This window comes from Cyanistes caeruleus, chromosome 22 (assembly GCF_971803275.1).
Source record: "Cyanistes caeruleus chromosome 22, bCyaCae1.hap1.1, whole genome shotgun sequence".
Lineage (NCBI taxonomy): Eukaryota > Metazoa > Chordata > Aves > Passeriformes > Paridae > Cyanistes > Cyanistes caeruleus.
The window spans coordinates 2,309,982-2,323,933 of record NC_141722.1 but is presented as its reverse complement, the minus strand read 5'-3'; the positions used below and the strand labels follow the sequence as shown (position 1 = coordinate 2,323,933).

At 41.7% G+C, this 13,952-nt stretch overlaps 1 long non-coding RNA gene across 1 annotated transcript in view; it reads right to left on the bottom strand.

Annotated features, from left to right (window-relative positions):
* The window catches only part of LOC111938745 (uncharacterized), a 36,835-nt gene extending 23,405 nt beyond the window's left edge, over positions 1 to 13,430 (bottom strand). The window contains exon 1 of the long non-coding RNA XR_015278675.1: positions 13,392 to 13,430. This is a non-coding gene — a long non-coding RNA (uncharacterized LOC111938745). The remainder of the gene's footprint in view (positions 1 to 13,391) is intronic.
* Positions 13,431 to 13,952: the final 522 nt, after the last annotated feature.

Genomic DNA, 13,952 nt, shown 5'->3' with positions numbered 1-13,952 from the left:
CTCATTTGTCAGAACAGTCCGTGTGAGCTTAACCAGTCCTGAGCAGTGTAAATGATGGATTTAATTTACCACACCACAGCCATCACCCCTGGAAAAACCACACACCTTTTTGTGAATAATGGGAACCTTCTCATGGATTTTTCTAAATGAAATGGAGCACAGTTGGCTAAAGCAATCTCTAGAGGCCACTCTTTAAACATCAAGCATGGCATCCTCGGGCAGTGAAAGTTTATTAATCTCCTTCTGAAGTTAATGCACTCATTAGTTTTAGGCTGAGGGAGCAGATGGCAGCAGACTTGACCTTCCTTGGACACAAGTGGTAGATTCTGCACTACCCTTCATTAAAAGCTCTGAGACATTACAGAAATTAGTAATTAATCTAAAGATTTAGGCCAAAAAATTTCTTCCTTTCCCCCAGTTCTGGGTTTCCCACCACATCATTATTAAATAACCAGCACAGCACAGAAGCTGAGAAAAAGGGGGAGGGAGGCAGAAGGAAAAACAGAATTCACCTTTGTGGCTATGATTTTTATCTAAACAATGCAAAATGTCAGTAATGACATATTGAAATAGGAACTCACATACTTAGAGCAGCAGATTTGAAATTCACCCCAGGCTGAGCCAGAGGCTTGAAAAGATTTGTGAAATTTTGGAGTAAGCTTGAGTCCAGTGCAACATTGTCCAAGGTTCTGCCACCAAACAGAAGGTGGTAAATTTAAACCTATCTTCAATTCTCATCAGACCTTTGTAAATCCATTATTTCATTTCAGAAGACTGGAAGAAAGACATTTTGCAACAGCTGCTGTTAAACCAGGTGGAACTGGTGATTTTTGCTGATTAGCTCTTTCTACTCAAAACAAAAATCAGGAGATCCTCAGCAAAGTGTGGCTGGAGGAAAACTGAAGTAGAGTCACCTCTGTACACACAGCTCAGTTTCTTGATGCTTCTGGAGTTAGACCAGCAGAAAATCTAACTTTATAATTTTTCTATTGTGTTGCACACAACAAAGTGTGTTTCAAATGCCACAAAACATCTGAAATGCCTGGCTAGATCTTCACTGCACTTGCATAAATTGATTTGAAAATGTGTAAACCCAGGGTTCCTTCTTATAAAGATGTTAGTTTGGAGAAATAGGCTGAAGAATAGTGAAGCAACAGGCTGGAAGCATCAGACACTTGCTACTCCCCCCACCTCAGACCTGAGCCCTGATGCTGCTGTTATAGATACATTTTATATTGTTGGCTTTTCACAAATATTAAAATGAATGTTATGTGTATAAGAATGAGAAATTTTGTTGTATTAATATAGTTTTCTTTATTCCTGTTATTGATGAAATTTAGAAATAGTGGTATAATACATATATATGTTAGGCTATGGCATAGTATTAAAATAAAAACTGCTTTTGTTTGTATAACCCAAAGACTGAGGAAAAAAAAAAATAGCTGGAGAACTCCTGCATTTGTAAACTCTCTTATCCAGATGAAGACAGCAGTGACCAGAACTCTGGGGGAGGAATTTATTGCATTTCTGGTATCAGGGAATGTAAATCTCGATGGTGCCAAGAGGATTGATCTATTGGGAAGGGGGCAAGAGAAAACTGAACAGAAGAACACCAAAGATCCTAAGAAGAATGTATGAATATGGATGAGAATTTATGGATATGCAGTAGGGTTCTGTTTTTAAGGGACAATCCTTTGTCAGCAAGGTGTGCTCTCTTGGCTGAATGCAGAGACACCCATCCATATCTGTATAATTTACTTTATTTTTTTCTCCTAATTGTTTATTTTTTTTATTAAACTTTTAAATTCTATAAAAATTATGTGAAGCTCATTTTTCACTCTGCCTTAGGCCAGGCCCTCAAAACGTTGCTGTCTCCATCTGTACAACAGGTAATGACAGCTCGGTTTTGCAAAGTTATTGTTTGGCTAAACTAACTGAATGCTGAGATGTCTGTATAATTGTAATTGCAAATAAATCTCAGTGGCTATTTAAAATTAGGATTTAAAAACTCAGTGGATTTTAGTAGCAGTATTAGTGTTACCACCATAGCCAAGGCCCTTTGCATAGTCTGTGCCCAAATCCTGTAGCTCTAATAATCAAGGGAATGTTTAGTCTTTGAGCTGTAATATTTCTTGCCTTTTAGGATTCATCCCTGACAATAATTAAGTCTCATAAGGATGAAACTTAAATGAGCAGTAGCCTTTGGGGATGGTATTAGTGTGCTAACTGTGTTTGTGGTTTAAATATTAATGTCAAAGTGTAATTACCATCCGCTAAGTTTCAGGCTTGTGTTTGGAAACACATTGAGCTGAGCAGGAAGAATGAGCTGTACCAGTTGGAAGCTTTCAGAGCTGGAACAATTTCTCAACCAGCAAAGAGCAGAAGGAGACAGGCTTAGTGGGTATTCTTCCTGCAATCCCAGTGTGTGGTGGCTCCCCACTGCTGGCTGAGCTCCAGAAGCCTCAACAGCAGCAGCACTCTGATTTAATCTCCTCTCAGGGGAGATCAGGGATGCTGTGTGTCTGCTTTACCATTACAGCTGTGTCCCAGGGGAAAAAGCCTCATCAACAAAAGGCCACTGTCCTTTATCTCTTTGTAGGCTGTTTGCTGATTCCCTGGAGGCTGAGCAAGGATCCTGCTGGGCTCCCAGGCTCCCTCTGGGTATGAGGGAGGAAGCACAGAACTCTCAGTTCACTTCTCACACCTGGGCTCCCTGTGTGAAGTCTTGCACACTGCTGGAATTCCCAGGGAACACTCAACATCGAGCAGATTGGAGCTTGTAGAAGAAGAGTGTACAGAGTGCAGGGATGGGGAGAGCAGGAAAGCAAGGTAGCAGTGAATGCCTGTAACAGGAGAGAAGGATTCTGGACATGCTGGCTCTTGAAAGGGAAAGGAGCACTGCAGTGGAGCCACAAACTGTAAACCAAACACAATAATGCTCTACTCTCCCTCTACATCTTGAGCTTGAAACAGGAAGAGGCTGTAAAGTCCTTCACATCTGTTCATTTCAGACAAACAAAGTGTAAAAAGGGCACAAAACAGAGCTGAATTCATAAGGCTGGGTTAGCCTGGACACTTGTTATAAGTATTGATAACATATGAGCTATTCCCACTACTCCCAAACCTTTGTGTGATGTCAAAAGTGTGGATGGGAGGAGAAAAAACTCTGCAAACAAATCTTGCAGAGTGTGGCCTAGACCTTATTCCTTTCTGCTATACACAGCTACCCTGATCCTCTAGGGAAGAGCTCTCTCCAAATAATGCTGTCCCTGTTCAGGATCTCCTTTCATTAGGAATTACCCTTGTGCCCTGCAGGTGATCCCTGCACCTTCTCACACCTTTGCACAATAGATGACAGATTAAAGATGATTCCTCTGATGCTGCCCTTAGCCTCTGGGGAAAGCAGAGCTCTGAATGGCCATGGAGGCCTGTGGGCCACTGATAAATCTTTCATTCAGCATCTGTTGTAAATCCCAAGGAATCTAAAGGGATTTGGCAATTTACTCAAGGCTCAGATGATCAAAAGAATTTCCTCAAGTCAGCAGCATTTAGGATGAAAAGTAGCCAAAATCTCTAAATACAGTCCCTCAGCAGGATGAAACCATTATTCTTTCTTTTTGAGTTTATATGTCTTTATTTTTATCATCTCTCTGAGACAAGGGAGAGGAGAGAAAGAAAAGTTTAAGAGCATGGCCAAATTTGTCCTTGTTCAGATTCTGTCCTGAAACACAGCTGTCTCCAACCTCCCAGTGACATTCAAAGACTGATCAGTTGCTGGAAAAGACTCATTGCCAGTGCCCTGATGACCAAAAACCTGCCAGAGGAACTGCAAAATTAACTCTGGTTCTAAATAACTAAGGATTAGGTGAATATTTTCTTCCATTAACTATTCCAGCTGGCACTCCAGCTGCAGGTCTCTCTCTGCCTTCAGTGGAGGGATCACACCTTCAGCTGCTTTGGGATGGGACACTGCAGCTATTTCCAGGCAATTTGGTCTTCTGGCTTTCTCCTGGCAATATTCAGGATCTCACAGAAACCTGGTGCATGTTTTAGGAGGAAACACAGTCATCCAGAAGGGATAGACTCCTTTGGAACACACAGTTCTCCCTTCTCCCTGCCTCTCTTTCCACTTCTGTAAAATGGCTTTCTGCTCTTTGGAGATAGGAAGGGATTTTTGCTGATGTTTGGTAAGAGGTCATGGAACAGGATTGATAAATATTGATAGATCTATTGATAAATAGATTTCCTGCCTGTCTGCAGATCCTGAGTCTTCACAGAGCTTTAGCTGTGCCCTTACACCAATAATCAGGTCCAGCATGGTACTGAGCATTTCCAGCCTCCATGCTAATTCTAATAATAATAAAATAATATAATAAATAAATAACAGTAATAATAAAACCTGATATAAATACTGCTGTCACTTAGAGCAGCCCTTGCTTCTTAAAAAGAACTCACTAAAGTACAGGATTAGGTCCTGCTTACTTTTTTGTCTCTACTTTTTTCTGTCTTTTTTAAACTTAGTCTCCTTCTCCCTTTCCAGGTATCTTCTACAATGTCCCTTCTGTTTAAATTCTGTATTATCCCAGCTGGAAGCACAGTCCTGGAAAAAACATCCTGAGGAATGTGTACACTGTTTTCCCTGCTCTGACTTTATGCTGGATCAGGTGTCGCTTTTGTCCTCCCCTGGGCAGTGTGTAAGCTGCCATAAAAGTGTAAACTGGTTTAAAGTCTGAGCTCCAGGCATGGGCTAATCCAACTGAAATGCAGCCATCTGTAACAGAGAGCAAAAATCAAATTTGTCCTGCCAGAAGAACCAGGAATGATCTTTTACAATGCTTGTGGAATCACAGCTGCACACAGTACCTCGAGATGCTTGCTAAATGGGGAATGGGCCAGGTAGAAATCCTAAATCCTTCCTGCTACAGAACATCTTTCCAGGACAGAACCAAGACCTAGATAAGCTGTTATTCACTGTGCACTGACTCTGCAGGTGTGCTGAAATATTTGCTGATACTTCTAGGGGGCTAAATCCATGCACAAAAAGAAACATACTACAACATCAAGCTGAGTTAATTTAAAATAATGAAACCAGAATGAAGTGTGGCTCCACTCCTAACTGGAACAGAACTAAACAGACACCAGGCCCTCCCTTGCTATAATTTTTCTGGCAGGGAAAAAGACACAAGTTCAACATGGCACTGATGTCCCTAAGATCTGCTGGGGACAGGAGGTGGCACTGCCTGGCCTGTCTGGCAGTGACAGGGACATTCCCAAGGCTCTTGCCTGTCATCAGGGAGATTTATTTAATCCTTGGGCAAGACTGAATGGTTTAACAAAGCAGAGACCTAGATCATGTATTCTAAACTAGTGGTCAGCATTGCAGCTGAACCTCTCCTCAACTCCAGGGAGGAGAAAGAGAAAAAGAGAGGAGAAACATGAATGGATTCTCCAAACTGCTGTGTTGCACTAACTTAAGGCTGCAGGAGTGCCATACCCAGGTTCTGTGATCATTTGTGCCTACAGAATTCTTCCACCTCCAGTCAGAGAGGAGCAGCTGCAGTGAGAGCAGTGGAGTTAGTGCCAAATGATGCTTCTGGTGAGATGCAAGAGGTGTTTCAATTTCAGTGGAAACCACTAACAGCATCTGACAGTGATCAGAATCTAGAGCAGCTCACTCTGATTCTGGAGAACAGGAAAAAAGCAGCACGTCATTTAAACAAAATCTCACATAATAAGCAGAGCTCATTTGGGTGTCAGGGCAAGTAACAATCCATCAGTGTCACCTGTCTTGACAGCTGGGACTGGCACAATGAGAGAGCACAGTGCTTTCTGTGCTTCTCTCTCTTGTATTGCTCTCCCATGCTCATGTCCCAGTCCCACAGTTTAAAGCCTTTTTCCATCTCCTACCTGCATTTGATATTCACATCTATCCATTTAACAACATGCCTTTGCCTTTTGCTGACAGCATTCACTTGAGAATGATTAGCCAGACACATTTTTAATGCAACAGCCCCTCAGGTGGGAGTTGTGGGACAGGGCCTTTCCTGATGTGATTTGGAAGGAATTTGGATGCTCACCTGCATCACTTAATGCCCCATCCTGCCACTTCAATTTTTCACTGCATTTCTCCTCTCTCCTTCTTTCTGCTTCTTCCATACAACTTCCAACCCTCTCTCCACACTTTTACTTGTTTATTCATTTTACAGTGTCTTTCTTTCAAATACAAGTGGCTAAATTCTACCAACCCCAGCAGGAAATAGGGATACGAGGCCAGGTGTGAAAGATGTTGCCTCCAGCACTTGTGGTGGGGTTACTCCTACATGTGCTACAACTGAACATAAAATCAAGGATTCCAATCAGGAAAGTGGACACCATCTCTGATGGGAAGGAGGGAGTTGGGCCAAGAAATGAAATATCCAAACCTTGCTCTAAAGAAAAGATGAGCATCTTTAAGCCTGCAAAATGGGAAGCTGTAATACAGAGCTGTTTCAGTCATTACAGTAAAGGTTCTTGATATAAATCAGACATATTGTGCTTTCTTTGATACTGGTACAAATCCTGGATAAACACCACGATTTCACTGGGATTACTTCACATTCATGCTGATGCAAATATTATTAAAATGCCATTTCTCACCGTTGTGATGAGAACCCTGCAGCAGCACATCCACCATGCACCTGCTGCTGCTGTAGTTCCTCATTAGAAATTGGTTTATTGAACAAAGATCAGTACAGCATTTTAGCAATTCTTTTTCTTTGTTCTCTCTGTCCCTCCCTCCAGGTGTCATTTAAAGCCAAGGGAAGGGGGAAAAAACCAGCATCAACGATTTCTGTCTGCAATGAAATACAAACTCTTCTTCCCAAATTTCCTTGTGAAATCAGCCCTGGCTAACTGGCTGGTTTCTCTTTTCATGAGTGTGACAAAACTCCAGTAGATGACAAATGCATCAGACAGAGAAAATTCTGCTAAAGTTGATGAGCTGGTGTGTAATTTTGGTGCTCCCAGAGCACGGTGGCTTGTGACTGTGACAGAATCACTGGCCTTTACAGGGGGCTCTGGAGAGAATCCAGAATTATCTCTGCACTGGAGAACATGCCAGATTCCTGCTGAAATAAATGTATTTGCTGCATTCTACAGGCAATTTCTCTATAAATCACAGAGTAAAACCCAGAGTCCCAAGCCTCTCAGTCCAAAAAATACAGCATCTGCAGCTAAAGCTTAAGCAAAATTCCTTGGGAAACTGCCACAGTAATTCCTTAATCTTGCCTAATTTGGTAGGGACAGATGGATGAATGTATAGACACATATATATTGCTTTTCAGGCTTCTTTTTACTCCTGAGCATCCCTATTGCTTTAGCAGATGTATCACAGGGAAGACCAAGATTTTCCTTATCAGTTTCACATTATCACCATCTTCTCCTGTCTTAGATCATTTGACACTCCTTCCTACTCTGTGGGATTCCCTGATAGAATCTTCTAAGTACAAACAGCTACAGCTACAATGTTAATTGGTATTTATGCTGCAAACACTGCCTAACTGCATGGTCCCTTGCAAGTTCCCCTTGCATCAGTCATTAATAATATTTAACATTGTCAAGTTTCTACATCAAATTCAGAGTGTCTGGAAAAAAAGTAACTCAGAAAAACCAGTCCCTGCCATGGACAGAAGCATATTACTTCTTCAGTTTCTTGTGTACTTGTCTACCAGGATGTTCTTGACAGGATTATCTACTAATCCCCCCTAACTGTGTCTTTGGAATAGCTTTTAAAGATGTGTCTAGGAGCTGCAGCAGTTGAGGATGATCTCCCCCAGCTGCTTGCTCCATATTTGATTCCAGGAATCACACACCCCTCACCAGGTCAGGCTGTGGGGATAATGAGAGCACTGATACATCCCCAGGGATATGGGGAAGGCAAAACCTTGTTGGCACTCAGCAGAATCTGTTTTCTGTCTTTGCTTCTGACTCTACAGCATTTCTGAATTAGGAAAATGCATTCAGGGAGTCTTTTAAAGTCTTTTCACCATTTTTCAGTGAATTTGTGCAGACCCACCAGAGACTCACATGCCATTGTCAGTAACCAGGAGACACAGCTTATACCTCAGAGAGCTCTGTGCAGCACATGGAACCACTGTTGGCCACAGTTCTCAAAGAATAATAATGGAAAAAAAATGTTCTTGCTGTAGGACTGTAGACCTAAGGGAATCAAAATGCTATTGATCCCATCTTGTTCTCATCACAGTCTGCTCTGCTGCTAGCATCAGGAGTTTTGACATGATCTATTGTTATTAGTGAGGTAAATACATCTTTTGGTGGCATAAATCAGCAGCACTTGCTATTCCAATTTATGGCAACTGCAAATATAGACCACTTTGATGTGTGTTGTGTGCAGAGAAATAATATACAGGGTCAGTATGGAAAGCTGCAGTGTGGCTGAGGCTTGCAGAGCATTTGTTTAACTAATCAGCTACACTATGCAATCAGTGTCTATTTTTCCTCTCATAAATAGGCATGCATGAGGGGGAAAAAAGGATTGTTAAATACTCATACAGCAGGTTTTAACAACTGCTGATTTGAGACAAAAAAAACAAGCACAAATAAAGCTTCCCAGCTGCTTATTATATATTTTTTTTTTCCTTCCAGTTGAATAAATAAGTGCCTTTGGCTCATAGAATAAATATAAAACTCCTCAGAAATGGCTACTTAAAAAAGGACCAAAGAAATCTGGCACTTGCAGAAGGAATTCCTCAAAAAACAGCATATGTAGGAGGTAATGAATTAAATATTTTTCTCAGTTCCTCTATGTGAGAGACGATTTAAATTCTGGAATAGCAAAGTAAAGAAAGAAATATTTAATTAATAAACTGAATGAAGAGACAAGAGCATAGCAGAGGAAATAGCAGATGCTTCACTCTGGAGTCCTGAATAAAAGATAAAAAAACCAGCAAGACATTACCCAATCATCTCCACTGTAGTTTCATCTTCTAAAACAGGTCTGCATGCTACAGCTTTACTAAGTGCACCAAATAAAATACCACAAATACTTGAGAGAAAGGATTACCATGAGAGGAGGAAATAAAAAGCAATATGACACTTTTTTCACACACAGAAAAATAAAAACATAGAAAGGCACTGCATGAAGCTGAGCTGGTGGAAGTGTTGGTGCCAACTTCACCATCAAACCACAGGATCTTCTACTTGTAACTCTAATTCCTGAGTTTATTAAATTATTATGAGCTTTAAATTATTGCCAGACTGGGAGTTGAGCTTATGACTCAAAGAAAGGATATGACTGTATAATCTTTTTCAACCCATCTTCTTGTAAGGTGGTTTTTTATTCATTTAACATCCCTCCATGGTCTTTATTAGCAAACAAAGTGTGAAGTGCTTCACATGCTCTGTGTGAATTTTTATGAAGAAGAGCAGCATAAGATGGATGTGTCAGCTGGGAGGTCTGGGAGATCAGCTGTAAGAATTTTGAGGAGATAATTTAAAGAAAACAGTAATCAAGGGAAGCTGAAAGAGTCACAAAAAGAAACAAGCTGCTTTTCTTAGCTGAAGGAACTGGGGTGATACGATTCTCTGAGAGTCCCAGACTGGCTGCATCAATTATAAACTTTATTCTATAAACCCCCAGGAAGCTGCATTATTAGAGATTATGATTTACTCCAGATTAAGTAGCCCCATAAATCTTTGCCAGATGGAAAATGGTTTGATTGTTTTAAGAGAAAATTATGTAACTAAAAAAAAAATCCAATCTTTTCTTTTCTCCAATTTTCCCAAGTTAAAACATTTAACAGCAAAGCTGAGTCTTACAAGGAGTGTAACAGACAGGCCAAAATTACTAAATTCTGCTAACATTAAAGCTGTAAAGGGATCAAATTATCCCCAAAGTCCCACTTCTCCACTACAGCAAAATCCAATGAGCCTTCTTTATATCAATCATTCCAGGATAGCAGAGCATTAGGTAACACCTGGCCCTCACATGAGCTCTCTGAAGATTTGTGTTCATGGCAAGCTTTGTTTATTTTATAGCTCCAGTGCACTCATTATTTGACTCCTGTCCAGGCTCCAAGTCCCACAGTTTCCACACTGTGGTGTTAGCAGCTCAAACTGATTAACAGAGAAAATAAGCACAGCTTGTCTTACATAAAGGTAAAAAAGTTGAACTGTGTAATTCAGTTCTGTTGGCCTCCCTGGGAAAGGAAGGGAAATGTGAGGGTTTTGTCATAAAAAAAAAAAAAATGAGGCTCTCAGCTTGTTCTGCCTTCCAGCCACAGCAAGAGTTAAAATAGACAGGGACAGTGAGAGAGGAAAGGAAATCATGGGGTCCAGCTGATGTGGCAATATAATTCACACTGCACATTCAGATCAACTGGCACAGATACTTGAGAATAAAAAGGTGGAAGAAGGTATGATCTGGGCTATTTTGAGATTCTATCAGATCTGAAAGCCTGCAGTAATCTAACATGGGTAGGGCACTGTGCAGCATTTCAGCCAGACATTGCTGCACAGAGCTTGTGGTTAGCTTAAAGTGTGCCTTTCAGAGAGGCTGCAAAGGTGAAACCCCATGTTATTGATTCTGGTGCCAAAATGTTCAGTAATTCCAGTGCAAAACTTAGTCCTGAGTCCTGTTTTACTCGAGTTAAACAATGTACCCCAGCTCTCACCTGCCAGCCCTGTCTTCTGTGCCCTGGGATCAGCAGGGACAGCTCACCAGGGTGAGCAGATCAAAGCCTTGTTTTTCCTCATTTCCTTGACAAAAAGACCCCATTGCAAAAGCCATGTCTCACTCTGCTCTGCTGAAGATGCACAAAGGGGGAGCAGAGCTCATCCCATTCATTTTCTTGCCTGCATGCAGAAATTGGTAGATCTCTCATCAGACATCAGACATCTGTGTGTGCTGTTAAACAAAGCCCACAGGCTCCCCTTAGGTGCCAGCAAAATGCTGAAGGGCCATTGTGCTCACATCTGCACTGCCCTGGAATTGTGAAGGTGCCCTTAAAAGAAGGAACTTAATGTTTGTTAATACAGAATTGAAACCTCCCCTTTAACCACTCTATTTTTTATCCATCCTCCTCACTTTCCTCTGGTTCATCTTTGTATCTCTCTCTGCCTTTTTCTCTTTTCTGGTGCATAAAGACTTTGCTCAAATGGCAAAAAAAATATGGTTTTCTTCCAGTCCTGGAATTAAAGTAAATATAAACCAGCTCCTTATCTCCAACTTTAGGTTTTCTACATGTTCAAGGGTGTTTATATTATAATAGCAAATTTTAACTGACAACTACAGCCACTGATGTGCATGCAAGGAGCTTAAAACCCTTGTTACCACTGCATTAATCCACACTGAGGCTGGAAGCCAGGCAGAGTCTGCCAAAGGTGGACTTTGGCAAGTCAAAATGCATCCAAAAGAGGAGGTGTACATAAGTACACTCCCCCATTTCCAGAGTTCCACATTTAACAACCACAGGTTAGAAAAAATACATGTAGGATGTAAAGCATGAAAGTACAGCTGGAGAAGTTAAACCTGTCAAAATTACAATGTGAAACAGTGCTGCCTTTACACAGAGATGGTTTTAACCAAAATCAAGTCTGACTTCAGACAATTCATTTGAAAACAGATGGTGATTATGGCAAAATGAGGCTTCTCCTATAAGGCAGGCAAAACTCTGCTGTTTTGGAAATGTGGAACATGAGACCTTTATTTTGCCTCATGACATGGAAATGAATAGGAGTAGATGAAGATTGCTGAGTGCAAATTCCTCTAGGGGGAAGAGTCACTTATATCCAGGAATATTTTCTGCTCAGCATCCTCTGGCAATGGAGATCATTGGAGCAATGCCAGGTGAATTAATTGGGTGAAAACATGAAGGGAAAGCTCTTCTCTTTCAGGTACCAGTTCTATTTGGCCAGCAGTGATCACTGCCCCAAGGTTTGCTGATGGCCTGAGGACAGACAGATTGGTGGTCTTGGTCCTAATCCATTCTCATTCCAGCTGCAGGAAACCACAGAAACAAGCACGTGGCAGTAATTCTGGGGCTTGTAAAACACTTGTAAAACACTTCCAGAGTTTTGGCTCAGAAGAAAGGTAAGAGAGATGTGTGGTACTCCAGGAACACTGGACAGTACAGGTCCCTCTCTAATGGTGGTTGCAAAGGCTACACACACACACAATCTGGCAATCAAACTGAGTCACCAGTTGCTGACTTAACCAAATGAACATTGTGAGGTTGAATTAGCCACATGCTGGCACTGTAATTCTAACTGTTTTCAAATACACATTGTAATAAAAGTCCAATTAGCACACGTCTCCAAATGGAGCTGATGGCATCCAGGATGGTTTTGCATTGCTGACAAGTAATGAAGGATTTATACACATTTACACTTTCACCTGCTATCTCTGGGATACTTTTCTTCTCACTTTTTTTGGTTTTGTGGTAGAAGTTTTGAATAAACACAGGAAAACAAGAAAGGAAGATCAGGCTGACAAACTGCCTGAGATGAAATATATAGATCAGAACCTCAGGAATGCTGTTCAGCAGAGAACATTTAAATAACATGACTACAGAGCTCTGAATCTAATGCCCCTGTGCTGAGCAGTGTGGTTTAATGACCAGCTGGCAGGAACATGCAGCCCTTTGCAGGTGGGCACACAGATCTATATGTCACACACTCACTGAATGTGAACCCACACACACCCTCCAAGTCCTGCAGGCAGTGATCCATCCTCACACAGCCAGCCCCAAACCCCAGCACACTCCTCCAACCAAAGACACATTTGCTGTAGCACTGCATCAGAGCTCACAAACACACTTCAGGCTCTTCCCAGCCCAGCAGCACCAGGCAGGGGTGGGGAGGAGTGTGACTGGCACCACTGAACATCTCTAGAAAACCTTCTCCCAGCACCTGAAATACTGCCCCATGGCAGGCAGAACAGCAGCATGATGAAGAATGCCTGGAATTATGGATGTGATGCTTTTCCTTCCAGTCCTGCTCAGAACAAGGCACAGCAAGCCCTGAGCTATTGAGCCTGTGTGATGACCTGTACAGTTTGCAGCAGCCACTGCATACATTAATAATGGCACTGTCTGTGCCAAGGACTGACCCTGCTCCCAGCCAGGGCCAAGATCCATGGACTGTATGCTGTGAAATAGCCCAAATTGTGTGAACACAGAAACAGAATAGCTTGCCATTGGACCAGTGATCAGAAGATGGAGTAACTTGTTGAAACACGAGCATAGAGCACCCTCATCCTGCCCAGCACATGAATAAATGGTGAAGCACTTGCCAGCACAGCCATCTCCATCCCACCCTGGCAGGTGACTCATTATCCTGAAGGCAAACAGCAGAAGCACAGGGTATGAAAGGGAGTTTAGTCTTCCCAAACCTACCTGCCTATCCTTTGCCACATTTTTCTGAGCCAGTCAGACCTATGTAAACAGAAGGGAGCCAATTAGTTGCTGTTCTGAGTGGTTCTGTGGAAAGTTATTACTTAAAAGCTAATTAAAATAATTAGGGGGCAGTTTAATTAAAACATCAACTTAAAATGAATGCAGTAGATATCAAGCCCAGCAGGATGCACAGCTAGCAGATTCCCCTTGGAGGTTGCTAATTAGTGTTTGCAGTGACTTCTAACAATAAATAAAATAATAATATTCCTTTAGGCCTTAGAAATTTTAAGAATCTAGTTCCTTTGTGTCCAGTGCATTTCCAGGGCTTAATCCCCACTGCATGCCCAGATACTTTGAAATGGTATTTCAGGATATTAGAAAATTAGAAAGCTGTAGTAACTCGGACTAAGTTTTTTAATGTCCTTGTATCACTTTAATCTGTCTCTTGCAGCAGAGAGAAAACCACTGGAACTCCCAGGAATCACAGCACCCACCAGGCCACACTGCAGAGCTGCTGTTTTATGTGGCTCATCTGTTCTCATACCAGTACCATGTCCATAA